The sequence below is a fragment of the Anomaloglossus baeobatrachus genome, chromosome 6 (genome assembly GCF_048569485.1).
Source record: "Anomaloglossus baeobatrachus isolate aAnoBae1 chromosome 6, aAnoBae1.hap1, whole genome shotgun sequence".
NCBI lineage: Eukaryota > Metazoa > Chordata > Amphibia > Anura > Aromobatidae > Anomaloglossus > Anomaloglossus baeobatrachus.
The window spans coordinates 323,328,262-323,356,233 of NC_134358.1; positions in this window are offsets into that span (position 1 = coordinate 323,328,262).

The following is a 27,972-nucleotide window of genomic DNA, read 5'->3' on the forward strand; positions in this document are numbered from 1 at the left end:
GACTTTGGGTGTGGATAAAGCCGTGAGGTCCAGCCAGCAATCAGTCAATTTGCCTAAACTCAGTGGCTTCTAAGCTAGGACGGGGTCTGAGTACCCGGTTTCTGGTGCTCCGGTACACAGTTGACTCCCCGGTTCAGGTCCGGCGGGCTCCAACCCTGGCCCGGTCTCTACGGTTCCGCCGGTTGCTGTACCAGTACTCCTGCAGATGGCCACCACCGTCTGCCTGCCTGACGATTCAAGGGTCCCAGGCTCCTACCCGGGTCCCTGACAGCTCTGCAACTCCATTCCTCTTACTGTCACACTCTACAACTCCTCTGACTAGAACTTAACTGTTTGTATTTCCTGCCTCAGGACAGTAGTCTCCTCAGTGGGCGTGCCTTTCCGCCTGACTCCGCCCACCTGGTGTGCCCTACTAGCCCTGAGGGTGGCATCAGGTCTCCCTTTCGGGTGACGGGTGTGTCCTCACAGGGGATGGGGGTGTGTGTGGAATGTGGTAGGTGTTGTTACCTGTGACCCCTGGGGTCCAGGGCGTCACACAACGCAGCATCATCAGTTACAATCCGCCGCTCATACAAGTCTATGGGAACAACGGAATCTGCCACACGGATTCCATTGTTTACCAGAGCCGCGGATTGTGACTGATACAAATTGACGGAAATGTGAACCTAGCCTAAGGCTCGTAGATCCGATCAACGAGCCAGAGAGTAACAAAATGAGGCGGCTGTGGGCCCTGGAGCATCCAGACATAGACTTTGCAGTTTTAAAGGACTGAGCCATAAAGGCTCTTCAGGCACCTGAAGCCGGTGACCCTACATCATCATCCTGGCCGGCAGGCACCTCCCACTTGCTGGTGAAGCCCCAGCTACTGGCGTTACCAGCACCTGCAGTACCAACAGAGTCCCCAGGAGTTCCCGGTGATCTGAATTCCCAAGTTCAGCAGCTGAGCAAAGACGTCACCAGGATTCCCGTGGCCATGCAGCTAAAACCAAAGCCCAGGCCGCCGGAGAAGATCCAGCTCGTCGACAGCCCTAAAGACATCCCCTGGATGCAGAGAAGGAGCAACAACCGGTATGGACAACCCGTTTGTTACAGGTGTAAAAAGACCGACCACTACTCCCCTTCGGTGTCCTTTAAACGGGCCACCCCTGAGGCCAAGGGCCAATCCTCAGGAATAGATCAACAAGGCCCAGGTGATTGGCGTGAGCGGTATGTCGGAGACCGCCCCATCATCTCCCTCACTGTGGATGGGATCCCGATGTTCGCGCTCCTGGACACCGGCTCACTATCCCTCATGTACTGTATTAAGCGTTACTGGTCTGATGGCGACCTTACCCCACTAGACTCTGGCCTGACTATCATTGCAGCCAATGGACTCCCTATGACCCAAGTGGGGTTTAAGGAAGTGACTCTAGGTGGGGAGGGTGGAGTTAGAGCACCAGGGACTCATAGTGGTGCAGAATGACCCCAGTGACCGTAACCCGAAGATGGTCCTAGGGACCATTGTAATTGAAAATTGCATGGGGGAAGTGTTTACTTGCTTCAGCAGCTGTCTGCAACCACAGGAGTGGGCCGGCAGAGGGCTCTTCAGCGTGAGATTCTGACCCTCCTGCAGTGGCAACAGGTGAACCTGTCTGGTGGAGAGATTGGCGGTGTGCAGGTGATGGATGCAGAACCTCTTGTAGTGCCTCCATGGAGTGAGATGATGATTTCATGTAGGGCAGCTGTAGGTACCCGAGGACAAGATTATCAGGCAGTGGTGGAGCCCCTGCCTTCAGAACACTGGCCCACAGTTTTGGCATCCAGAGGGGTGATTGATGTCTGGAAGGGAAGAATGCCCGTCAGAGTGATGAATTGCGGAGAGGAGGAGGTTAGGCTACCCAGAAATAACACTATTGCCAAGCTGTTCACAGTAGACACACAGGCCATCCACGCAGCAGCATTCACTAAACCTACATCCCCACCGGTCAGTGAGGACTCACCAAGCCAGTCAGGGGAATGGTGCCAGGAACTACATGTAAGCACTGACTCCACGCCTTCACACCACAAGCAGGGGATCTTAAGGGTAGTGCAAGAGTACGAACAGGTCTTCAGCAAACACCCATTAGATTTTGGGAGAATCAAAGGGGTCCAACACCACATTCCCACAGGTACACATCCACCTATCAAAGAGAGGTATAGGACGATACCACCTGCACACTACCAGTGTGCCAAAGACATGTTGAGGAACATGAAGGAGGCAGGGGTAATCCGAGATAGCTGTAGCCCCTGGGCAGCGCCGCTGGTTCTGCTAAAATAGAAGGATGGTACCATGAGGATGTGTGTGGATTATCGGAAGATCAATCAGATCACCCATAAGGACGCGTATGCACTCCCCCGTATTGAAGAATCACTAGCTGCATTGAGAATGGCAAACTACTTCTCTACCCTTGATCTCACTAGTGGCTACTGGCAAGTGTCCGTTGCCGAGGAAGACCGCGAGAAAACCGCCTTCGCCACCCCGATGGGACTCTGCGAATTCAACAGCATGCCCTTTTGGTTGTGTAATGCACACGGAACCTTCCAGAGGCTGATGGAGTGCTGCTTGGGATGCCACAACTTCGAGACAGTACTGTTATACTTGGATGACGTCATCGTCTATTCAAAGACATACGAAGATCACCATGAACACCTAGCAGGAGTCTTCGAAGCCCTCTCCAGGTATGGAATGATGTTGAAGCCGTCGAAGTGCCACTTGCTGAAGCCTAAGGTCCAATACCTTGGGCATGTGATGAGCGTAGAGGGTGTGGCCCCGGATCCAGAGAAGACACCTGCCATCCAGAACTGGCCAAGACCTACCACCATCAAAAAAGTGCGACAGTTCTTGGGCCTGATGGGCTACTACTGCCACTTTGTCAAGGGATACACCAAGATGGCAGCTCCTATGCAGAATCTCCTAGTCAGGCAAACTCAGCATGGCAAGGCTTCTGAGTCCCCATTCACATGGGGTGAGGAGCAAGAAAATCCTTTCAACAGATGAAGTCAGCCCTGACTGGTGGAGATATCCTGGCATACCCTGACTACGGTCTTCCGTTCATATTGTATACAGATGCCAGAAACGTGAGATTAGGGGTCATCTTGTCCTAAATGGAGAATGGCAAGGAGAAGGTGATAGCTTATGCAAGCAGGAAGCTCCGCCCAACAGAGAGAAATCCGGAGATTTATAGTTCTTTCAAGTTGGAGTTCCTGGCACTTGTTTGGGTTGTGACAGAGAGGTTCAAGCATTACCTGGCTAAAACAAAGTTCACCGCATATACGGACAACAATCCCTTAACTCACTTGGATACAGCGAAGCTTGGTGCCCTGGAGCAATGCTGGGTAGCCCAGCTGGCTAACTATGATTTCACCATAAAATACAGGGCTGTGCGGAAGAACACCAATGCTGATGCGTTGCTTAGGATGACACACCTGCCTGATGGTGGAATCGGCGAAGATGAGCTGGAAGAGATAGAGTTCCCGGCATTACATTAACCTGATAAGTCAGAGAATATCAAGTACTACAGCAAGCCACAAGAGGCAGCATTCAACCCGTTACCCCATCACGGCTGGCGCGAAGCACAAGATAAAGATCCTGCCGTCAGTTTGGTCAAGACGCAGATTTTGCAGGCTAGTTCCAAGTTAGAACCCACTACCCCGGCCGAAGCCCGAAGGTTGTGGAAGGAGAGGGGTCGGTTGTACTTGCAGCGAGGCAGGTTGTGCAGAGGACTGATCAACCCCAAGACGCACGAGAGGATCAGTCAGATAATCATACCTCAAGCATACATCCCAGTGGTCTTGAAAGCTTATCATGATGGAGCTGGACACTTCGGCTGGAAGAAGTTGAAAATGCTGCTAAGAGATCGCTTCTACTGGGCTGGAATGAGGGAATCTATTGAAGCATGGTGTCGGGACTATGGTCCCTATGTGCTAAGAAGAAAGGATGGTACCACCAGAAGACCCTGTTGCAGCCAATCATCACCAATCTGCCATTGGAACTCGTTGCTCTAGATCAAATCAAGCTGACACCGAGCCGCAGCGGGTACACATACGCCCTCACCATAGTGGACCACTACTCAAGGTTCATGGTTGTAGTACCCGTTAAAGACCTAACTGCCCGTACTGCGGCCAGAGATTTCCAAGCGCACTTCTGCCAACCGCATGGATATCCGGAGAAGGTCCTTACAGATCAAGGCCCCGCCTTAGAAGCAGAGCTCTTCAAGGAATTTTGCAGTCTGCATGGATGCAGGAAGATACACACCGCACCTTATCATGCCCAAACCAATGGGATGTGTGAGAACATGAACCATCTAGTTCTTAACCTGTTCAAGACCCTACCCCTTGAAGAGCGTAATAAGTGGCCTGAGAAGTTACCTGATCTGGTAGATATGTACAACCACATTCCAGTCAGTTCTACTAAGGGTGGCTTTACACGCTGTGACATAGCTAGCTGATGCTAGTGATGGCGAGCGTGATAGCACCCGCCCCTATCGTTATGCCGATATGTAAAGATCGCTGCCGTAGCGAACATTATCGCTACAGCAGCATCACACGTACTTACCTGCTCGGCGACGTCGCTGTGACCGGCGAACCGCCTCCTTCCTAAGGGGGCGGTTCGCTCAGTGTCACAGCGACGTCACTAAGGGGCCGCCCAATCAAAGCGGAGGGGCGGAGATGAGCGGGACGAACATCCTGCCCACCTTCTTCCTTCCTCATTGCTGGCGTGTGGCAGATAAGGAGAGGTTCCTCGTTCCTGCGGCGTCACACGTAGTGATGTGTGCTGCCGCAGGGACGCGGATCAATTTCGACCAAGTGACAGCAGCGATAATTGAGAGAGGACCCCCATGTCAACGAGGAGCGATTTTGGACGTTTTTGCAAAATCGCTCCTAGGAATCACACACAACGAGATCGCTACAGCGGCCAGATGTGCGTCACAAAATCCGTGACCCCAACGAAATCGCTGTAGCGATCTCGTAGCATGTAAAGCCCGCTTAAGTGTACACCTGCTTACCTCATGAGGGTGAGGCACAGGAGGTTACCAGTGGACCTGGACATGGATGTTGAAGTGCCCGAAATAATCTCCCCGACTGCAGATTGCAATTCCAAACGTCAGATGCAGTATCGGCAGATTCAAAAATATGTGGAAGAGAATCTGTACCAAAGCCGGAGAAGGCAAGAGCAGCACTTCAACAAACAGGCGAAAGCTGCTCCCTTTGTACCGGGATACGTGGTACTGAAGAGGAAGAGAAGACTGCATAAATTGGACGACCAGTGGGAGAAAGTCCCCTATGTCATACAACCCTCTGATCCCGGGAATCAAAAGACTTATCTTGTTAGTCGAGACCAAGGAAAAACTACAGCTACCGTCTCGAGGGACCACCTGCAAAGGTGCCCAGAACCCCTGAAGGTCGTGGAAGAGGTTCCCACTCCAGTCCCAGGTGCGGAAAGAAGGAGAGAGATGATTCACACTGTCTTAGGTGACTTCCCAGCAGATTGGCCTATGCAAAACGGGGCCGTGATTGTCCCCGTTCTAACATTCCCACAATCCGTGGAGGAGCCAGAACCAGAGAGGCCTGCTGCCCCTGCACCTAGACATCTAGGGTATCACCAATACCTATACCCCGCACTCGCCTGTCTTTGCCCACCTTACCTGATGCAATTGTGGCGCCTCTGACCTGGTCAGGCACCACTGAGTACTGCACCCATGCTGGGGGCAGTATAATACAGGTAATCCAGAAGGCTGACCGAGGTGTGACTACACAGGCGCATAGTAATCAGGTCTCACACATTGACCTTTGAAGGGACTCCTGAGAGATTACAGGAGGGGACGTGGGCTCCATGTCCACTCAAGGGGTGTGGTAGAGAGCCTGGTTGCTAGGTGGCATAGGCAAGAACAGGAGAGGAGGAGCAGTGAGCCAGTTTAGTGTGCAGCTCAGGGAGAGCAGACCCTGGAGCTGTTGCAGTCTAACAGCGTCCGCGCAGTGACTACCAACGGGGGAGATCGGTCACCTGGTAGTGCCAACCGAAATCCACCCAAAGCTAGAGAGAGCAAAGGGGTGGCAGAGTAAGGGGACTGCCAGGGAGGTACCAGGCCCGCAAGGGTAACAGGTCCCAGTGCAGAGATAGATTCACCATTCTTCTGCCAAACTTGCCTGAGAGGGCACTTCAGACCCCCAAGACAACACCACAGAGTCCACAGCCACATAGCAAAGAGAGGGCCCATAGTTCACAGGAGGCAAGCAGCCGGAGTGACCTGGTCCAGGCTACAAGCAAATGGGCCGAAACGAGGGGAGAACAGGCAGCAGCAACTTCCCTGGGTGACCCCCGTAGGGACTTCAAGTCGGGGTCACCACAAAAACACAAAGGGCTAAGGAAGGCGAGTTGGTAGTCACCCTCATCAGCCAGCCAGAAGGATTCCTGGTTCCAGCCTGGTTCATCCCAGCTACGCTCGGGTTACTCACCCTGCCACCTAATGTGTGAGTAAAAGCCCTGAAAGACATTCTGCTTGTGCGTGTGAGTCATTCTGCGACTTGTGGTGCCACACACTTACACAGGGCCCTGGGGCTTGCCTCACTCTCGGGAGGCCACTACAACTGACTGCACCCACCATCAGCCCCAGGCACCCCTTAATCTGCAGTGGCGGTCACCCTGACCGCAATACCGAGAGTGGCATCACGACAATCCTAAGAGAAGATTCCCTACCTGTGACCAGACTGTTCCTCCAAGTGGAGTCCCTGAAGGTAATGCACCGACACAACACATGTGGGGCTTGACACAAAGAGTGGGGAACCCGTAAATAGTCTAAACCCACCAAGCCTAGGAGAAAACTTAGGGTTAAGGAAGTCCACAAGCCCTAACTTAGGTCAGCCACCACTCAGATACAGGGAATGAGTGAAGCCTGTATGCCTATGTAAATAGTAATTTGTAAGCAAATATTAATGCCAATTAACTGCGTACTTCACCTGATTTACAGTTTTTATGAAAATTGTTTTACCCCCGGTTTAATAGTTAAAACATGGACCATGGTGTCAGGACTGGCGACACCGCCCCAAAAACTTTCTTGGGTCATGTAAATAACCCCCCCATCTAACTTCTTGTTACCCACCACCAGAAGGAGGCACCCGCTGGAGAGGAAGATTGGAGGAAGGGCCTGCGGTTGAGTCGGCCGAGGTCCAGTCACCACTGAAACCGGTGACTACCCTCCAGACCAAAGGGTTCCGGTCCATAGGACCCTTGGGGCAATGATGGGTGCAGAACTTTGACCTGGACACCAACAATGACACCCACTAAAACCCAGGATGGTGTGACACCTGACTAGCGGTGGCACCAAGGGAGGGTACAGGTGTTTTGGGTGGCGGGAAAAAGGGAAGATGGTAACAGTTACGTAACGTTTAAGCACTGTGCCTCCCATAAAGGGAATAAATGTTTTACATGTTTTAAATGTTGTTTTTACCTTTCTCCAGTTCCTGAAAAAAATAAATACTGGTGCTGGACAGCCCGAGGACGGGCTGTGTTTTACCAAGGGGGAGTGTGATGCTCTGGCAAAACCAGGTAGTCACAGATGACTGTACCCCCCACCAGGGGTACAGAATCGCCTCCTGCTTGGGAACTTACACCACGCATCCCACACAGGGGAACATCAGCCACAAATCCTAGTCGCCCCCCCATGACACACAGGACACACCAGTGGGCGGGACCAGGCGGATGCGAACACCCACCCAGGGGTCTTGAGGTGACACGGGGCGGGAACCAGTCAGTTGAGTTGAGTCAGTTGAAGTGTGGAGCGGAGTCTAGTCAGTGGAAGTCGGAGTGCAGCGTGGTCAGGGTTGGAGCCCTGGGACCACGAGAGGACTGACTAGGTGGCAGACAGTTCTGTAGGGCCACAGGAGACAGCGACTCAGTTGTGGAAGACCCGAAGTGAACCAGGACAGGGTTGTAGCCCGCCAGTATCAACGGAGGGAATCCGGTCCAGAGGCCGTGCACGGGTGGGGTACCTGGACCCTAGGACGAGGCAAGCTTCAATCCCCTTGTTAGTTGACCAGCGAGACAAGGTACAAGGCCTTGTTCGTGAGGAGAGAAGTCCAGATAGAGCAGACCGACAGCCCAATGCGGGGGACAGGGTGTCCGCCAAGAACCCACTGATGTCCCACGGGTCAGCGTCTGCGGGCAATGGCTCCCTCTGCGTCCAAAGCTGCAGGTGAGCGGATTTCTCCCATTCCAAGTGGGGTTATTCCACACACCAAAAGACAAAAGTGCAGGAGGAAGGGCCCCTACATTGTTAACCCATGTGCGGGACCAGCACACCCCTCCAGAGGCAACCGGCATCCAGCTTTGGTTTACAGTATGGACTCTGTGTGGATTATTCATAATCGTGAGTACACCGGTGTCACCCGGTCCAACCTGCCGACAACGCCCCAGCTCTGCTCCTTACCCACACCTGGGCCCCGGGACTACAACAAACCCCTACCCGTGGAGGGGGAACCATCTTGATGCTGCAGCAGGCCTACATAACATACTTCCTATAACATATAACATGTTCATATAACATCCTACATAACCGGTCCAGGACGTCGGCCCCGAGAAGCAGCGGCGGTACAATCATCCCATCACCGAAACCCACGGGTGGCGTCACAGACAATCTCCCATGTAAATACCCCCCTCTTTTACTGTGTGTGTGGACCGGCGGTTGCGCGAGCCCCGGGTCCGGTCACCACTTGAGCCCCCAGACACGATCCCGGACCCGAGCACCAGAGCGTCACTCGAGCAGCCCCAGTTGCCGCAGCAGAGGCGGCACCTGTCCGCGACAACACAAAACCTGGCGTCACAAACAGGATTCTTACCCTATCAGTAGATGCCGTGCGCCTTGCTTTGAAATCCGTGAAACGCTTCAAAATCTTGAACTGCTGCCATCTTGCCCATCATCTTTCGCGCCAAAACAACAACATCGTCATCTTGTTCCCCGAAAAAGGCGAGAAGCCGAAGCCTCGCCCGCTAAGAACACGGGTGGAACCCAGTGACTCCAAAAGCCGGAAGTTGCAAAGGACAGTGGGTGTCACGAGATTGTTGTTGAAAACCAAGGGGGAAAAAACGGAAAGATGCCAGCACCCGATAGTGATGGTGGAGCCGCGGCTCCCGTTGCCGTACAGGATGACGGAGATGCAGCAGGCCCCGCTCTGGTCGCAGGAGCAGCGGGCCCCACGATCCCGGCGGTCACGCAAGTCATGACGATTACTTTGCCTTATGTGCCCGGTGCCACCTGGCTGCCCCAGTGTGATGGCCGGCCTGACGCCCTGCAGGTATTCAAGAAAAAGATATGTACTGTCCTTGACATGTATGCAATGACCGGCAGGCAGCGTGCATCCGTGGTCCTCGGACGGCTGACAGGCCCAGCAGAGCAGGAAGTTGACACATGGACTGATGAGGATCGGGCCTCCGTACCCACCATATTTGATAAGCTACAAGTTGCCTTCGAAACCCGTACGGAGGCGGAGCTGCGAATTAACTTTTATAATTGCAAGCAGCGTCCTCAGGACAGCATTCGTGACTTCGCCCTGAGGTTACAGACCGCTCTGCGTACCCTAAGGCTAGGTTCACATTTCCGTTGTTTTGCATCAGTTACATGCGTTGCTTGACGCTTGTGACTGATGCGTTGTACAACGGATGACAAGAATAGCATTCATTGTCGGACTCCGTTGTAAAAGAAAGAGCGATCAGCTGATCGTTCACAATAGCAGGCCGGCTTTTGAGAGCGAACAGATGATCTCCCAGCGGCCGGCTAATAAGAGCGATCAGCCGATCGCTCACAGCAGCCGGCCGCCGGGTGATTAGCCGATCGTTCACAGCAGCTGGCCGCCGGGTGATCAGCCGATCGTTCACAGCAGCCGGCCGCCGGGTGATCAGCCGATCGCTCACAGCAGCCAGCCGCCGGGTGATCAGCGGATCGCTCATAGCAGCTGGCCGCCGGGTGATCAGCTGATCGTTTGGCTGCCGAGAATGTGTGCGGGCGGCGGAGTGCGGGGTGGGTGGAGCCGAGCGAGACCATGGCGCTGAAGATGTCAGGTGAGTGAGTGTGTGTGTGAGTGTGTGTGTGTGTACATGCCGAGTGCGGGAGGGGGCGGAGCTGAGCGGGGAAGTGTCGAGCTCCCTGCACACGTAGCCAGGGTAAATATCGGGTAACTTAGCAAAGCACTTTGCTTGGTTACCTGATATTTACCTTGGTTACCAGTGTACACTGCTTAGCGCTGACTCCTTGCACACGTAGCCAAGATAAATATCGGGTAATTAAGCAAAGCGCATTGCTTAGTAACCCAATGTGCACCCTGGTTACGTGTGCAGGGAGCCAGGGAGAGCATGCGCAGTGGAATCCTACGGATTGCGCTGCTCAAACAATGTTACAGGCTGCGTTCTTGCCGCCCGATTGTCAGTCATTTCACGACTGATCAGTTGGGCGGAGGATGCAACGCAGCATCATCAGTCACAATCCGCCGCTCATACAAGTCTATGGGAACAACGGAATCCGCCGAACGGATTCCGTTGTTTACCAGAGCCGCGGATTGTGACTGATACAAATTGACGGAAATGTGAACCTAGCCTAAGACTCGTAGATCTGATTAACGAGCCAGAGAGTAACAAAATGCTGGTGGAACAGTTCCTGCAGGGGCTGGGGTCAGCGGAGGACCGCAAACAGCTGTGGTTGTGGGCCCTGGAGCATCCAGACATAGACTTTGCAGTTTTAAAGGACTGAGCCATAAAGGGTCTGCAGGCCCCTGAAACCGGTGACCCTATATCATCATCCTTGCTGGTGGGCACCTCCCACTTGCTGGCGAAGCCCCAGCTACTGGCTTTACCAGCACCTGCAGTACCAACAGAGTCCCCAGGAGTTCCCGGTGATCTGAATTCCCAAGTTCAGCAGCTGAGTAAAGACGTCGCCAGGATTCTCGAGGCCATGCAGCTAAAACCAAAGCCCAAGCCGCCGGAGAAGATCCAGCTCGCCGACAGCCCTGAAGACATCCCCTGGATGCAGAGAAGGAGCAACAACCAGTATGAACAACCCATTTGTTACAGGTGCAACAAGACCGGCCACTACTCCCGTCAGTGTCCTTTAAACGGGCCACCCCTGAGGCCAAGGGCCAATCCTCAGGAATAGATCAACAAGGCCCAGCTGATTGGCATGAGTGGTATGTCGGAGGCCGCCCCATCATCTCCCTCACTGTGGATGGGATCCTGACGTTCGCGCTCCAGGAAACCGGCTCACAGGTAACGACTATCCCTCATGTACTGTATAAGCGTTACTGGTCTGATGACAACCTTACCCCACTAGACTCTGGCCTTACTATCATTGCAGCCAATGGACTCCCTATGACCCAAGTGGGGTTTAAAGAAGTGACTCTTAGGGGTACTTTGCATGCTGCGACATCGCTAGCCGATTGTAATCCCCACCCCCGTCGCAAATGCGATATCTTGTGATAGCTGCCGTAGCGAACATTACCGCTACGGCAGCTTCACACGGACTTACCTGCCCTGCGACGTCACTCTGGTCGGCGACCCGCCTTCTTCCTAAGGGGGTGGGTCGTGCGGCGTCACAGCGACGTCACACGGCAGGCGGCCAATAGAAGCAGAGGAGCCGAGATGAGCGGGACGTAAACATCCCGCCCATCTCCTTCCTTCCTCAATGCAGGCAGGACGCAGGTAAGGAGATGTTCCTCGCTCCTGCGGCTTCATACACAGCGATGTGTGCTGCCGCAGGAACGAGGAACAACATCGTAACTGTCGCTGCAGCGAAACTAAGGAAATGACCGACACTACACAGATCACCGATTTTCAACGCTTTTGCGATCGTTTATCTGTGCTTCTAGGCTTTACATGTTGCGACATCGTTACCGGCGCCGGATGTGCGTCACTTTTGATTTGACCCCGACGAGATCGCAGTAGCGATGTTGCAACGTGCAAAGTAACCCTTAAGGTGGGGAGGGTGGAGTTAGAGCACCAGGGACTCATAATGGTGCAGAATGACCCCAGTGACCGTAACCTGAAGATGGTCCTAGGGACCATTGTAATTGAAAATTGTATGGGGGAAGTGTTGTACTTGCTTCAGCAGCTGTCTGCAACTGCAGAGGGCTCTGCAGCGTGAAATCCGGGCCCTCCTGCAGCGGCAACAGGTGAACCTGTCTGGTGGAGAGATTGGCGGTGTGCAGGTGATGGATGCAGCACCTCTTTTAGTGCCTCCACGGAGTGAGATGATGATTTGGTGTAGGGCAGCTATAGGTACCCGAGGATAAGATTATCAGGCAGTGGTGGAGCCCCTGCCTTCAGAACACTGGCCTACAAATTTGGCATCCAGAAGGGTGATTGATGTTCGGAAAGTAAGAATGCCCATGAGAGTGATGAATTGCGGAGAGGAGGAGGTTAGGCTACCCAGATATAACACTATTGCCAAGCTGTTCACAGTAGACACACAGGCCATCCACGCAGCAGCATCCACTAAACCCACGTCCCCACTGGTCAGTGAGGACTCACCAAGCCAGTCAGGGGAATGCTGCCAGGAATTACATGTAGGCACTGACTCCACGCCTTCAGACCACAAGCAGGGGATCTTCAGGGTAGTGCAAGAGTACGAACAGGTCTTCAGCAAACACCCATTAGATTTTGGGAGGATCAAAGGGGTCCAACACCACATTCCCACAGGTACAAATCCACCTATCAAAGAGAGGTATAGGCCGATACCACCTGCACACTATCAGTGTGCCAAAGACATGTTGAGGAACATGAAGGAGGCAGGGGTAATCCGAGATAGCTGTAGCCCCTGGGCAGCGCCGCTGGTTCTAGTAAAATAGAAGGATGGTACCATGAGGATGTGTGTGGATTATCGGAAGATCAATCAGATCACCCATAAGGACGCGTATCCACTCCCCCGTATTGAAGAATCACTAGCTGCATTGAGAACGGCAAACTACTTCTCTACCCTTGATCTCACTAGTGGCTACTGGCAAGTGTCCGTTGCCGAGGAAGACTGCTAGAACACCGCCTTCGCCACCCTGATGGGACTCTGTGAGTTCATCAGCATGCCCTTTGGGTTGTGCAATGTACCCGGAAAATTCCAGAGGCTGACGGCGTGCTGCTTGGGACACCGCAACTTCGAGACAGTACTGTTATACTTGGATGTCGTCATCATCTATTCAAAGACGTACGAAGATCACCATGAACACCTAGCAGGAGTCTTCGAAGCCCTCTCCAGGTATGGAATGAAGTTGAAGCCATCCAAGTGCCACTTGCTGAAGCCTAAGGTCCAATAACTTTGGCATGTGGTGAGCGCAGAGGGTGTGGCCCCGGATTCAGAGAAGACAACTGCCATCCAGAACTGGCCAAGACCTACCACCATCAAAGAGGTGCGACAGTTCTTGGGCCTGATGGGCTATTACCACCGCTTTGTCAAGGGATACATCAAGATGGCAGCTCCTATGCAGGACCTCCTAGTCGGGCAAACTCAGCATGGCAAGGGTTCTAGGTCACCAGTCACATGTGGTGAGGAGCAAGAAAAGTCTTTTCAACAGATGAAGCCAGCCCTGAATGGTGAAGAGATCCTGGCATACCCTGACTACAGTTTTCCATTCATATTCTATACAGACGCCAGCAACGTGGGATTAGGGGTCATCTTGTCCCAAATGCAGAATGGTAAGGAGAAGGTGACAGCTTATGCAAGCGGGAAGCTCCACCCGACAGAGAGAAATCCGGAGAATTATAGTTCTTTCAAGTTGGAGTTCCTGGCACTTGTTTGGCTGTGACAGAGAGGTTCAAGCATTACCTGGCTTCTATAAAGTTCACCGCATATACGGACAACAATCCCTTAACTCACTTGGATGCAGTGAAGCTTGGTGCCCTGGAGCAACGCTGGGTAGCCCGGCTGGCGAACTATGATTTCACCATAAAATACAGGGCTGGGCGGAAGAACACCAATGCTGATGCGTTGTCTAGGATGCCACACCTGCCTGATGGTGGAATCGGCGAAGATGAGCTGGGAGAGATTGAGTTGCCCGCATTCGATCAACCCAATAAGTCGGAGAATATCAAGTACTACAGCAAGCTACAAGAAGCAGCATTCAACCCATTACCCCATCACGGCTGGCGCGAAGCACAAGATAAAGATCCTGCTGTCAGTTTGGTCAAGACGGATAGAACCCACTGCCCTGGCAGAAGCCCGAAGGTTGTGGAAGGAGAGGGGCCGGTTGTACTTGCAGCGAGACAGGTTGTGCAGAGAACTGATCAACCCCAAGACGCACGAGAGGATCTGTCAGATAATCATACCTCAAGCATACATCCCAGTGGTCTTGGAAGCTTATCATGATGGAGCTGGACACTTCGTCTGGAAGAAGTTTGAAATACTGCTAAGAGAGCACTTCTACTGGGCCGGAATGAGGGAACCCATTGAAGCATGGTGTCGGGACTGTGGTCCCTATGTGCTAAGAAAAAAGGATGGTACCAGCCAGAAGGCCCCGTTGCAGCCGATCATCACCAATCAGCCATTGGAACTCGTTGCTGTAGATCATGTCAAGCTGACACCGAGACGGAGCGGGTACACATACGCTCTCACCATAGTGGACCACTACTCAAGGTTCATGGTTGTAGTACCCGTTAAAGACCTAACAGCTCGTACTGCAGCCAGAGTTTTCCAAGCGCACTTCTGCCAACCGCATGGATATCCGGAGAAGGTCCTTACAGATCAAGGCCCCGCCTTAGAAGAAGAGATCTTCAAGGAGTTTTGCAGTCTGTATGGGTGCAGGAAGATATGCACTACACCTTACCATGCACAAACCAATGGGATGTGTGAGAAGATGAATCATCTAGTTCTTAACCTGCTCAAAACTCTACCCCTTGAAGAGCATAATCAGTGGCCTGAGAAGTTACCCGATCTGGTAGATATTTACAACCACATTCCAGTCAGTTCTACTAAGTGTACACCTGCCTACCTCATGAGGGCGAGGCCCGGTAGCTTACCAGTGGACCTGGGCATGGATGTTGAAGTGCCCAAAACCATCTCCCCGACTACAGATTAGAATTCCAAACATCAGATGCAGTATCGGCAGATTCAAAAATATGTGGAAGAGAATCTGTACCAATAAACAGGCGAAAGCTGCCCCCTTTGTACCGGGAGACGTGGTACTGAAGAGGAAGAGAAGACTGCATAAATTGGACGACCAGTGGGAGAAAGTCCCCTATGTCATACAACCCTCTGATGCCAGGAATCAAAGACTTATCAAGATGATACTAATGCCACGGGCCCTTGTGTTACATAATGCACCAGTTTGTCTTTGTAGGTTTTCTATCATATTAATCAAATTTTCAGGGAGCTTATATGGAAAAAGGGAATCCTGAGAATAAAATTGGACACATTACGTATGCCCAAAACAAGGGGCGGATTGGCAATTCTGGATCCCTTTATATACTATCTTTTCTCGCAGCTGCATGAGGGGCTGGATGGAGGCTGGAGGGGTCTCCCCGACTTTCTCAATGCGTATCATGGGAAATGGTGCTCTTGTCCAATTACTGGACTCTGGGAAGTTTCTATTGGCCCTAATCCCTACCTCAGCGATGCTGATGTGTATGAACAAAGTATGGAATAAGGTTAAAGAACTACTGGAGATACAGGGATTTGACTAAAAACACCTTACTTTGTAGGAAATAGAGGTTTCATGAGCTAGCTATATTAGAGGGGTTTGATTTCTGGGAACAGTCAGGTATTGTTGAGATATCACAGATATACATTGATAGGCACTTCAAGTCTTTTGAAACATGAATTAGACTTACCAAACAGCAGATTCTTTTAGTATCTACAACTGTGGCATTCCTGTTCAGCTCCAAATAAAATGATTCCTTTCATCCCCATAGAGAAGACCTCATTGCTAGATACACTATTCAGGGAGGAGACATGAGTGGAGCAGTTTCTTTTTCATAAGGGTTTTTAATGGAAATTGAGTATGGGAGGCAGGTTTACCCCTGGAAAGCAAAATGACAAGTGGATGTAGGAGATATATCTGATCAGATATGGGAAGCAGTAGAACAGGAACTACAGTGTCTCAGTAAGTGATTTATACAGGCTATCACACTTTTTTTTACTAATATTAGTGCATATGCATGAAGACAATGAGCAGCCCTGAAAGTAGGGTGACCGGTAGAGTTGAGCGCGGTTCGTGGTTCGTGGTTCTCCAGTTCGTGGTTCGAGTGATTTTGGGGGCTGTTCTTGATCGAACTAGAACTCGAGCTTTTTGCTAAAGCTCGATAGTTCTAGTTACGTTCGAGAACGGTTCTAGCAGCAAAAAGCCAAGCTAATTACTAGCTGGCTTTCCGCTGTAATAGAGTAAGTCACTCTGTGACTCACACTATTATGAAATTTCAGCGTCTAGTGTGCGGGAACAGCTCATTCAGATCACTGCTGCTGGGATAATGGCGATCGCCATTTTGTTTTTTTTTTCCTTGTCTTCCTTCCCTAAGCGCGCGTGTGTAGTGGGGCGGGCCAGCATGTCAGCCAATCCCAGACACACACACAGCTAAGTGGACTTTTATCTAGAGAAGCATGTCACATGTCCCTGCATTATAAAAACGGGTATCTGCCCGTAAGGATGCCATTATCTGCCTTCTGTGTCTGGGTGTCAGTCACCGCTGGCGTAGCTCCTGTCTCCGATACTGCTCTACACACAGCGCTATACAGAATAGGGATAGAAGTTTATTTTAGCCCTTGTAAGGGCTAATAACAGCAGGCTCAGAGCCATAGGTGACAGTCAGGTCCATGGAAACAGATTTTAACAGCTACAGAGAAGAGCGTCTGTGTAGCTAAGGTCAGGGACTTCCTCGCTGCATTTCCCCATTAGGAGGGATATAAAGCGAGGCTTCCTTTCCTCTACACAGACCCACAACCCTGCCACTGTACCCTCCAGCCCTTTGCACACTCAAGCTCATTGTTACTAAGCCATTATACTAGCAAACACTGAGGAAACTTAGTGGCATCCTAAAAGTGTCTGTTGTAGTCCATTTTTGCCCCACTGGTGCCAAGCTATATGCAGCACCACTGCATTGCACACTCAAACTCATTTTTACTAATCCATTATACTAGCAAACACTAAGGAAACTTAGTGGCATCCTAAAAGTGGCTGTTGTACTCCATTTGTGCCCCACTGATGCCAAGCTACATGCAGCACCACTGTATTGCACACTCAAACTCATTTTTACTAAGCCATTATACTAGCAAACACTAAGGAAACTTAGTGGCGTCCTAAAAGTGGCTGTTGGACTTTATTATTGTCCCACTGGTGCAAAGATATTTGCAGCACCTTTGCATTGCACACTGAAACTCATTGTTATCAAGCCATTCTAAATGCAAACTATGCTGCCAGTCTAAGGGCTGTAGATGCATTGTCAGGGATAGTTATTGTTGTTTATTATGCTGTTAATAAAGCTAGACCACCGCTGCAATCTACACCACCTCTCAATTTTTACTACCACATTTTAAGTGCACAATCTTGTCGCAGTCAAAATGAGTGACAAAATGACAGATGCTGGTGGAAAGGGGAAGAAGCATGTTGGAAAAGGAAAAAAAGGGTTTGTCCATGGGGAAGGTGGCAAAGCTCCATTAACATCTGCTGAAGATAGACCATTTTCCAGCAAAAGTAAGATGTCTACTACTTACCGTGGACAATCGGATGTTCTCCCTTTTTCACGGACACGAACAACTGGAACAAAGGTAGATGATGGCCTAAAAAAAAATTGCTTGAATGGATCTCAGGTGGTCCAACAAGTGCCCTCTCCGGCACCTCAACTACTGCATCCAAAAAACACCAGTCCTCTGAGTTGTCATTCAATCACACTTGGTTTCTCCCAGCTCTGAAGTCTCCATCCGCCCTGCACAGTATGGTGGAACTGAGATGGCTGAGTCTGCAGAGCTGTTCAGTCACACTATAGCCTGGGAATCAGAGGTCTGCTCCCAAGCTACAGTTAGTACAGACCAGGAAATGGTCTGCAGTGATGCCCAGAACCTTTGTGACTCAGATTCAGGCTGTGATGAACAAGTTTCTGAGCATAATGTTGACCCTTATTCACAAACTGAAACACCTGTTGTAATAGACAATGAGGAACATACTGATGACGATGAGACGCAGATACCAGATTGGGATGACAACTTAAATATTCGGTCAGGGCAAGAAGAGGCTCGGTCTGAGGGTGAGGGGACTGCAAACACAACAATTGATGAGGAAGTTCTAGATCCCACCTACTGTCAACCCACAGTCAGGCACTCGAGGAAGTCAACAGAGGCGGTGGAGGAGGATGCAACTGACGATGAAGTTACCTTGCGCCTTCCTGGACAGAGTCGGAGTACTGGTAGCACGTCTACAACTGCATCCTCAGCCACCACTCTGCCTCTGAGCACTAGTCAGGGTGGATCAGCAGGTCGCATGCCCTCTAAGCCTTACCTAGCCTGGTCCTTTTTTGACATAGGAAAAGATCACCCAAATCATGTGATATGTAAAATTTGTCGAGATTCTGTTAGTAGAGGGAAAACCTCCGCAGTTTGACATCTTCTTCCATGAATCATCACATGAATAAATATCATATGTCCCAGTGGGAAGCTCACCGTGCTGCAATGCGGCCTAGTGGAGCGAACCATCTTGTGCATCCTCGCGCTCTTCATCTTCTAGGACTGTGGGGACAGCTGTCACACCTGGTTTTCCACGGACAACTTACACCACTGTAACCGCAACAGGCAGTTTGCTTGGAAGGTCGTCAGTTGGTTTGGAAGGGGAAACAAGTGCGTGTGTACAGCTCTCTCAGACATCGATAGCACCAACGTTGGATGAAGGCAACATCATGTCTCCGCCTGCACTTTCCTCACAAACCTGCATTTTTCCAGGGACACCCTACTCAACACCGTCTACACACAGCAGCCAGAGCTCTGTCCCTCAGATGTGGACAAATAAAAGGCCATTTCCTGTGACCCATGACAAAGCTAAGAGGTTGACTTTATCCCCCTGTAAGCTCTTGGCTACCAAAATGCTGCCTTTCCGCCTTATGGACACACAGGATTTTAGAGACCTTATGTCTGTCGCTGTGCCCCAGTACCAGATGCCCAGTCGCCACTACTTCTCTAAGAAAGGTGTGCCCGCGCTACACCAGCATGCATTTCACCACCGATACTTGGACCAGTAAGCATGGACAGGGATGTTACATGTCGCTGACTGGGCACTGGGTAACTATGGTGATAGATGGTGAAGGGTCTGCTGCATAAGTCTTGCCGTCCCCACGACTTGTGTGTCAATCCTCTGTCTGTCCAAGTTCCGCCACTGCTTCTGCCTCCTCCACCTCATCTGGGTCCTCCAACTCTGCCCCAAGCCTGCCTGGTCAGGCCACCAGCGCTCTAACTGCGCAGAAGGAATCACGCACCCCTCATTACTATGCTAGCAGCAGAGCGCAATGGCATCAGGCGGTCTTTAGCTTGAAATGTCTTGGAAATAAGAGTCACACAGCGGCTGAGTTGTGGGCAGCTCTGGAGACTGAGTTTGGTAAATGGTTGTCTCCACTCAACCTGCAGCCTGGTAAGGCCATGTGCGACAATGCTGCAAACCTGGGTGCAGCCCTTCGCCTGGGCAAGGTGACACACGTGGCTTGTATGGCTCACCTGTTGAACCTTGTTGTCCAGCAATTTTTAACACACTATCCCGGCCTAGATGGCCTTCTGAACAGGGCACGAAAACTGTCTGCTCACGTCCGCCGTTCAACCACCGCTGCTGAGTGACTTGCATCGCTCCAGAAGTCTTTCGGCCTGCCGGTTCATCACCTGAAATGTGATGTGCCGACACACTGGAATACAACTCTCCACATGTTACAGCGACTGTGGCAGCACCGTCGAGCCCTGGTGCAATACGTCATGACGCATAGCCTGGCCCAACATGATGCAGAGGTGGGTAGAAGATCACCCTGATGGAGTGGTCTCAGATCAAGGACCTATGCACCCTTCTGCACAGTTTCAACATGGCGACGAATATGTTTAGCGCTGACAATGTCATTATCAGCATGACAATTCCAGTCATTTACATGCTGGAGCACACGCTAAACACTATACGGAGTCAGGGGGTGGGACAACAGAAAGAGGAGGAACTACAGGAGGATTCATATGCGCAAGAGACAACAACATCACCAAGATCCAGACGTTCATCATCACCAACGTGGCAGGCATGGGACCATGAGGGACAGGGATCAACAAGGGCGCATGGTAGCAGGCGAAATGTTGAGGAAGGTGCAGGAGAACATGAAGAAATGGAGGACGAACTGTCCATGGACATGGAAGACTCAGCGGATGAGGGAGACCTTGGTCAAATTTCAGTTGAAAGAGGTTGGGGGGAAGATGTCAGAGGAAGAAAGAACGGTTAGCACCTCTATGCCACAAACACAGCGGGGACTTGGTCCGCATGGCTGCGCAAGACACATGAGCGCCTTCTTGCTGCACTACCTCCAACATGACCCTCGTATTGTCAAAATTAGAAGTGATGATAACTACTGGCTTGCCACACTATTAGATCCCCGGTACAAGTCCAAATTTTGTGACATAATTCCAGCCATAGAAAGGGACGCACGTATGCAGGAGTATCAGCAAAAGCTGTTACTCGATCTTAGCTCGGCTTTTACACCAAACAACCGTGGTGCAGGGAGTGAATCTCCCAGTTGTAACTTGACAAACATGGGACGGTCTCATCATCTTCAACAGTCTACCCGTACCAGCAGCACCGTATCTGGTGCTGGTAACAGCAATTTTATTGAATCTTTTCATAATATTTTTAGACCATCCTTTGCAAGGCCACCAGAGACAACAAGTCTGACACATTGTCAACGGCTGGAGAGGATGATACAGGAGTATCTCCAAATGAACAGCCATGCCATGACTTTGCAAATGGAGCCTTGCTCATTTTGGGCTTCAAATCTTGAAAAATGGCCAGAGCTCTCCACTTACGCCTTGGAGATTTTGTCGTGTTCAGCTGCCAGTGTTGTCTCTGAATGTGTCTTCAGTGCTGCTGGGTGTGTGCTGACAGATAAGCGCACGCGTCTGTCCAGTGACAATGTGGACAGACTAACGTTCATCAAAATGAACAAGTCATGGATCCACCAGGAATTTACTACCCCTGTGTCATCCTGCGGAGAGTAAATGCTTGTGGATTTGGAATGTGCTTGATGCAAATCTACCTGTGAAGTGTACAACTGTGACACAAGTGCTGCCACTGAAGGGGTGGGTGTGTGTGGGGCCCAATTTTTGGAAAAAAGGGAGACTCCTCTTGGAGTAACCCTTGCTTACATTTTATTTAAAAATGATCCAAGATGAACAGAGCTGGGATCAGGAAAGACTTATGTACCTACCCCGGTGTCATCCTGGGGACGGTTAAGTATGGCGTATTTTTGAATGTTCTTGAAGCAAATCTACCTGTGAAATGTACAACTGGGGCACAACTGCTGCCACTAAAGGGGTGGGTGTGGGTGGCCCAATTTTTGGAAAAAAGGGAGACTCCGCTTGGAGTAACCCTTGCTTGCTGTGTTTTTTAAAAGGAGCCAAGATGAACAAGTCATGGTTCAGCAAAGACTTTGCTACCTACCCCGGGGTCATCCTGGGAACGGTTAAGTGTGGCGTAATTTTGAATGTGCTTGATGCAAATCTAGCTGTGAAGTGTACAACTGGGGCACAAGTGGTGCCACTGTTGGGGTGTCTATGTGGCCCAATTTTTGGAAAAAAGGGAGACAGCGCTTGGAGAAACCCTTGCTGTGTTTTTTAAAAGGAGCCAAGATGAACAGATCTGGGATCAGTAAAGACTTTGCTACCTACCCCGGTGTCATCCTGGGGATGGTTAAGGATGGCGTATTTTAGAATGTGCTTGATGCAAATCTACCTGTGAAGTGTACAACTGGGGCACAAGTGCTGCCACTGAAGGGGTGGGTGTGTGTGTGGCACAATTTTTGGAAAAAAGGGAGACTCCGCTTGGAGTCACCTTACGGTGTTTTACATGATTTTAGAATGGCATGCCATGCCTATATCTGTGTCTCATTCTCTTTTCCTTGTAACACTGTTTTGTTTTCGCGTGAGAATTTGTTCTTGTCACTTTCCCATGTGTTTGTGTTGTGAGTTGTTTGTCACCTTTTGGACACCTTTGAGGGTGTTTTCTAGGTGTTTTTATGTGTTTGCCTCCCATTGTTTCCTATGCGGTTTGAGTGGTTCGCCGAACTGAACTCGAACGAGACCTCCGTTCGGCAAACCGAACTCGAGCCGAACCACGGCCTGTTCGCTCATCTCTAGTGACCGGTCCTGGAAGCAGTGTACAGCCACGCGGAGACCAGTAAGTATGAAGTGCTTGCTTTGTTCTTATTTTTTTTCTTGTTTCTTTGATTTATTTTTTCTTAACCAGGTGGTCGGATCCGGATTGTTAAACATAGTTCCCTGAGAACTCCAGGCCAGCGGTTGGTGCTCGGGTTCTTTTGAATTTTTACCATCACCCATAACTACTGATTAATCAATGAAGGTATAACTGCTGTGTTACACATAGATTGTCAGATTGTGAATTTTTATCCATGACAGGGTACATTTAATACCACTAGAATGGAGCAGCAGCCACATGCGGTCATCCCATTTGTTTACCTAATATGCATGTCTACATTCTTTCTACAGTCTGGCGCCATCTAGAGGCATTTTACTGGCACATTACATAGTGGAGGTATAACCTGTACAGCATTCAGGGTGAGTTTTGATTTACTTTTGTGGGTAGTAATATAAGAAATCATTCTCTAAGGCTCCTTTCACATTGCATTTTTCCCTACGTTCACAGGTCCCGTCGGAGGATCCGATCGTCCGAACCGCCCCTCCCCCACTCTGCAAAGTGTGTTCCGGACGCATGCGCCCAGCAGGGCCATTCACTGTAATGGAGCGCACTGCGTTAGCGTGTGCTCTGTTTTGTGCCATTTTTGCACATATACGTTTTCTGCAGACGGACACCCGAACGTAGTGGATGCGTCCGGAACACGCTTTGCAGAGTGGGGGAGGGGCGGTTCGAACGGATCCTCCGACGGGACCTGTGGACGTAGGGAAAAACGCAATGTGAAAGGAGCCTAACTAACACTGAATGTCTATATTGTGGAGTTGACATACCATGTCTGACCAATTGCCCAGCATCCAGTGCCTGTTGAATATCTGTGGAGCATAATCTATTGCCTAATGTCTATGTCTATGTCTGATGTATAAAGGTTCCCTGATTTTGTGCTACAGCTGTGTATCCTCTCATAACTTTAAATAGTGCATGCTATTCAAACTATTAGCGGAAATGGCTACTATATTTACCTTCTTTCTATGGGTGACACCAACAGAAGATGGAGTGCTGCCGTTCTATCATATACAACCCTACGCCTGCATCTCAATATTATGAATTATTGTACTATATTTGATTCTTTGTACATATTGTAAATATTTTATTTTTCACTTATTTTTACGCGACATGTGATCAGGACCACTCAGGTCGAAAGGTTTCAGTTTCTCACCTGTGTGCAAAAACCTAAATGTTTTGAAATAAAATAATTTTCATGGAGCAAAAACACCCAAAGGAGTTTGCAGTGGTTATATGACTTATAGTATTTGGTTGAACCTGTCCACTACCAATTCACATCATTAGCTGTATGCACGCCAATTTTCTTTGAAGACAGCTGAAATTACAAAGCGCGGCCAAAGGACAATGACTGCCTACTGTAACTTCAGAGGCAGAAACGGAGTGAGCAGCGCGATCAGCAGTGATGTCACAAAGGCTATTTGCGGTCACAGGTGGAGGATGTGATGTGACTGCAAATCAACTGAGTGACGTCACCACTGATTGCGTGTCTCTCTCTGCTCATTGTTCTATGGCTGCGCACTATGAATTCAGATGTAGCAGAGCCGGCATCGTTGTGGAACCTCGTGTGGATTACGTTGGACCTGCAGGGGTGTTTTGAGGGTTACTAAAGTGGTGAAAGAGAGTGCTTTTTTATCTATTATTTCAAATAGAGGATTTTTTGGGTGTTTGTGTGTCATGATCCAGGCCGGCTTTTACCTGCTGCTGGTTACACCCAGCTCTGGCCTGGTCATGTCTGGGGTTAACTTCCCTTGCCTCGTTCTGGATCCCAGGACGCTATATATTGCCTATCTACCTATGGCTCAGTGCCAGTGATATTTCTGCCTTGCAGCGTGTATACTGGCTCTGGTGAGTGTTCCTGATCTGTTTTGCCTCCCTGCTACTGTGTCCTGACTTTGACCCTCCCCCGTTTGTCTGCCTGTCCCAGCCCCTAACTTCCCTCTCCTGTCTGTTGTTTGTGTTTCACTCTGCATACCTGCCCAGCCAAGTCCGAGTTTGTTCAACACACGGAACCCATGGAGGACGGTACCACTGATTCCGAGGACAAGGAGATAAAACGGAGATGGAATTGGAGGCTATGTTTCTATTGTGGAAGTGTGACGCCCTGGACAAGCCAGGGGCCACAGAGAACAACATCAACACACCCCACACTCCCAGCAGGCACCCCGAAGTCAAACACAAAACCCTTGTTGCCATCCTCCAGGGGCTGATGTCCACACCAGGGGGTGGGCCAGGCGGTTGGCCCCGCCCACCGAGGAGTTCACAGTCCTGGAGGCGGGAAAAGTAGGCAGTTGAGTTTGAGAGTGGAAAGTGGAAGGAAGGAAAGTGGTAGTTGAGCAACTAACTGACAATGTCCGGGTGTGTGGCCCGGGCGGTACAGCAAGGTTGGCAGACGGTGGTGACCATCTGCAGGAGTGGCCTATCGGAGTCTACCGTAAGGACCGTGGATGGGCGGTGGCCCGGCGGTACCGGACCGGTACGCAAAGAGAAGCCAGCACCTTCTGGCAGGGGCTTATGGACCCCGGCAAGGCTAGGAGTCGCCGTGAATTTGCCAAATTCGTTAGTGAAGGGAACCTCTTGGGTTTCCCAACAGCAAAGTCCCGACAGAAGGCAACAGTCCAACCAAGTGAGGGAGACACCGCCACCGCCAAGGCAACCGTTTCTCAGGGCCAGCGCCTGCGGGCAAAAGGGGCTCCTCTGGCCCATATCCAAGCTGGGGAGCGGGTTACCGGTGAGAACCCATTGGAACCATCTACCGTACATAGGTGCAGGGAAAGGCAGTCACCATCAACCTGCCGGGAGAAACAACACTGCAGCCGTCTGTGGGACCCGTCCATCCAGCCGTGTGTTTTACCGAGAACTGTGTCCTCATCATTGGCTGAGTAAGTACCACCGTGCCGTGCGGCAAAGCGCTGCCCCTGCGACCCTGCACCTCACCAGGCCCTGTAACCCGCCTGCCATCCATCCCTACCCCATCACCGGGCCCCGGGACAACCAACCCCCTACCCACGGAGGGGAGAAATAACAACCAAGCTGCTCCCTGTCACCGCTCCCGGGATCCCCGTCTAGAGCAGCGGTGGTGTCACCAATATCACCACAACCGTGGGTGGCGTCATGGACAATAACCAAAACCCCCACAATCAAAATCCCCTTTTCACTCACGGGTGAGGAGCGCCGCTCGAGTCCCCGGGATCCGGCCCACCGCTCGAGCCACCACAGAGCAGCGGCAGCAGCCGGACCCGAGCAGTGGGAGAGCGCAGCGTCCCCTCCTCTGCCCGCAACAACTTGGCATCACGAACAGGATCCTACCGCTCTGCCGTCTGGTAAAGGTGCGCCTTGTTACCGCCGGAGGTGTCCGGCCGGAAAATTTGAGAAGCCGCCATCTTGGGCGCGAAGAATTCCCGCTCGAGTGTCCCCTCGAGTAGTGGAGGCGCGAAGGCCAAAACCCCGCCCCTGTAGAGGAGGAGCCGGAATGAGGCTAAGGGGGACGAAATGGCGACTGGTCGCATGTGAGCGCGGCTATAAAAGCAGGGATGCCAGGACCCTGCGGCCATCTTGTTCCTGGGAGAGGCCGCCAGCAAGATGTACATTCCGTCCCGTAGCACCGTAGCCCCCGCGCCTGGAACCGCGGCGTGGGTGGAGATCCGGACCGCGCAGCTCCAACAAAGGCTGCAGGTCAAAATGCAGCTCCTCTTGGAGGAGTGGGAGACCGACATAACGGAGGTCATAGTGACCGTGCGGAGACGCGAGGAGGAAGTTGCGGAAGGGAGGGTGAGTGACCCACACCCCGATACCCCTAGTGGGTCAGTCATCGCGGCTGCGGGACCCGGTCTGAACCCTCTCGCCCTGCTGCCTCCCTCGCCACCCGTCCCGGCTGCCGTGACCCCGCCACTAGGCCCGCTACCCCCGCAACCAGTAGCGATACCCCGCATGTCCGCCCAGGCGGACTGACCTGTAGCCGGAGCCCGGAGCCGACCGGAGGTGCTCCCTTGGAAAGCCCAGAAGCCTGAGCCGGAGGCATTTACAACGACTTCCCCCGAGCCGGAGCCGACAGGCCGCTCCGTGCAGAAGGCCCAGCGGAAGAAAGCCTCCGTGCCCATCCCCCACACCTCGGCTGAGGTTGCGCCGGGTTGTAGCTGCAAAGCAGCACCCCAGGTCAAGTAACCGCGAGACCTTCCACACAGATCGCCAGTGGTGGGCAGTGTCCGGAAGGTCTCGCGGGGCCCGACCCGTGCGCCAGAGCTCGTAGCAGCACCATACTGGGATAGGGAGCCGGTACCATTGGGCCCGGAGATCGCAGACTGGGAAAAGAAGAAGGCAGAGATGGTGGCCCATACAATCCGGGAGAAGGAGAGCCTGAGGCAAGCAACCTTCCGTGTCCGGGGCCCCCTGTATGAAGGGCAGCTGAGGCGGTTTGATGTCCGCCAGGGCTATGGCTTCATATACGAACCGGGCTTGGAGGCCGAAGTATTCATAGCCCGGCGGGATGTTAATGCCCACCTGCCGGAGGAGCACCCAGGCCGTAACCTGATGCCGGGCGACTTGGTACAGTACACCTGGCACTGCTGGGAGAGGGGGTGGTTTGCGCTGGATGCGAAGTTGAGGGGCAGCCAGGAGGCCCGTGTGTTCACTTCGCTTCCTCCCCCAAGTGACACCGAGGACTCAGAGTGATGGCAGCGGAATACCGTTGTCCTTGTCCCCGTTGGGACCACCAGTGTGTTTTAAAGTTTTGGAAAATGATAAGTGAATAATCTACCGATGAAGTCATCTGATTTGCTGCTGATTTGAACCGGTGGTTGCCGGCAACTGGTCCCCGTTGGGACCCCCTTCACCATTTTGCATAAGGAACTCCTTATGAACAGGCCCGAGAACTAGCAGGGCAACCACAAACTAGTGGCATGTAAATAATGTTGTTGTGGCTTTCACCGTGACCGCCTCCGGAGAGGCAGATTGGAGGAAGGGCCCGCAGTGGAGCAGGCTGGGGCCCAGCCACCACCAGAACCGGTGGCGATCGTCTGGGGGTTTCAGGGGTTCCCCATGGATGTGGGTCCCCTGAAAAGAACAGAAGCCGCTCGGGCAACTTGTGCTGGACTGGGGTCAAGGGGTGCTGCCTGTTTGCTTAGGGGCAGCATCAGGGCCAGGTTGCTTGGGTGGGAGAGAGCGGAAGCCATACCGTTACGCAACGTTTAAGTAAGAGTACCTCCCACTGTGAAAAGATGTTATTATAAATGTAATCTGTTTTACCGTTTAACCGTTTCATATTTTTCAGTTTGTGAAAATAAAACCGGTGATGGACGGGCAGCCCGCGGACGGTCTGCATTTAACTAAGGGGGAATGTGGCGCCCTGGACAAGCCAGGGGCCACAGAGAACAACATCAACACACCCCACACTCCCAGCAGGCACACCGAAGTCAAACACAAAACCCTTGTTGCCTTCCTCCAGGGGCTGATGTCCACACAAGTGGGTGGGCCAGGCGGTTGGCCCCGCCCACCGAGGAGTTCACAGTCCTGGAGGCGGGAAAAATAGGCAGTTGAGTTTGAGAGTGGAAAGTGGAAGGAAGGAAA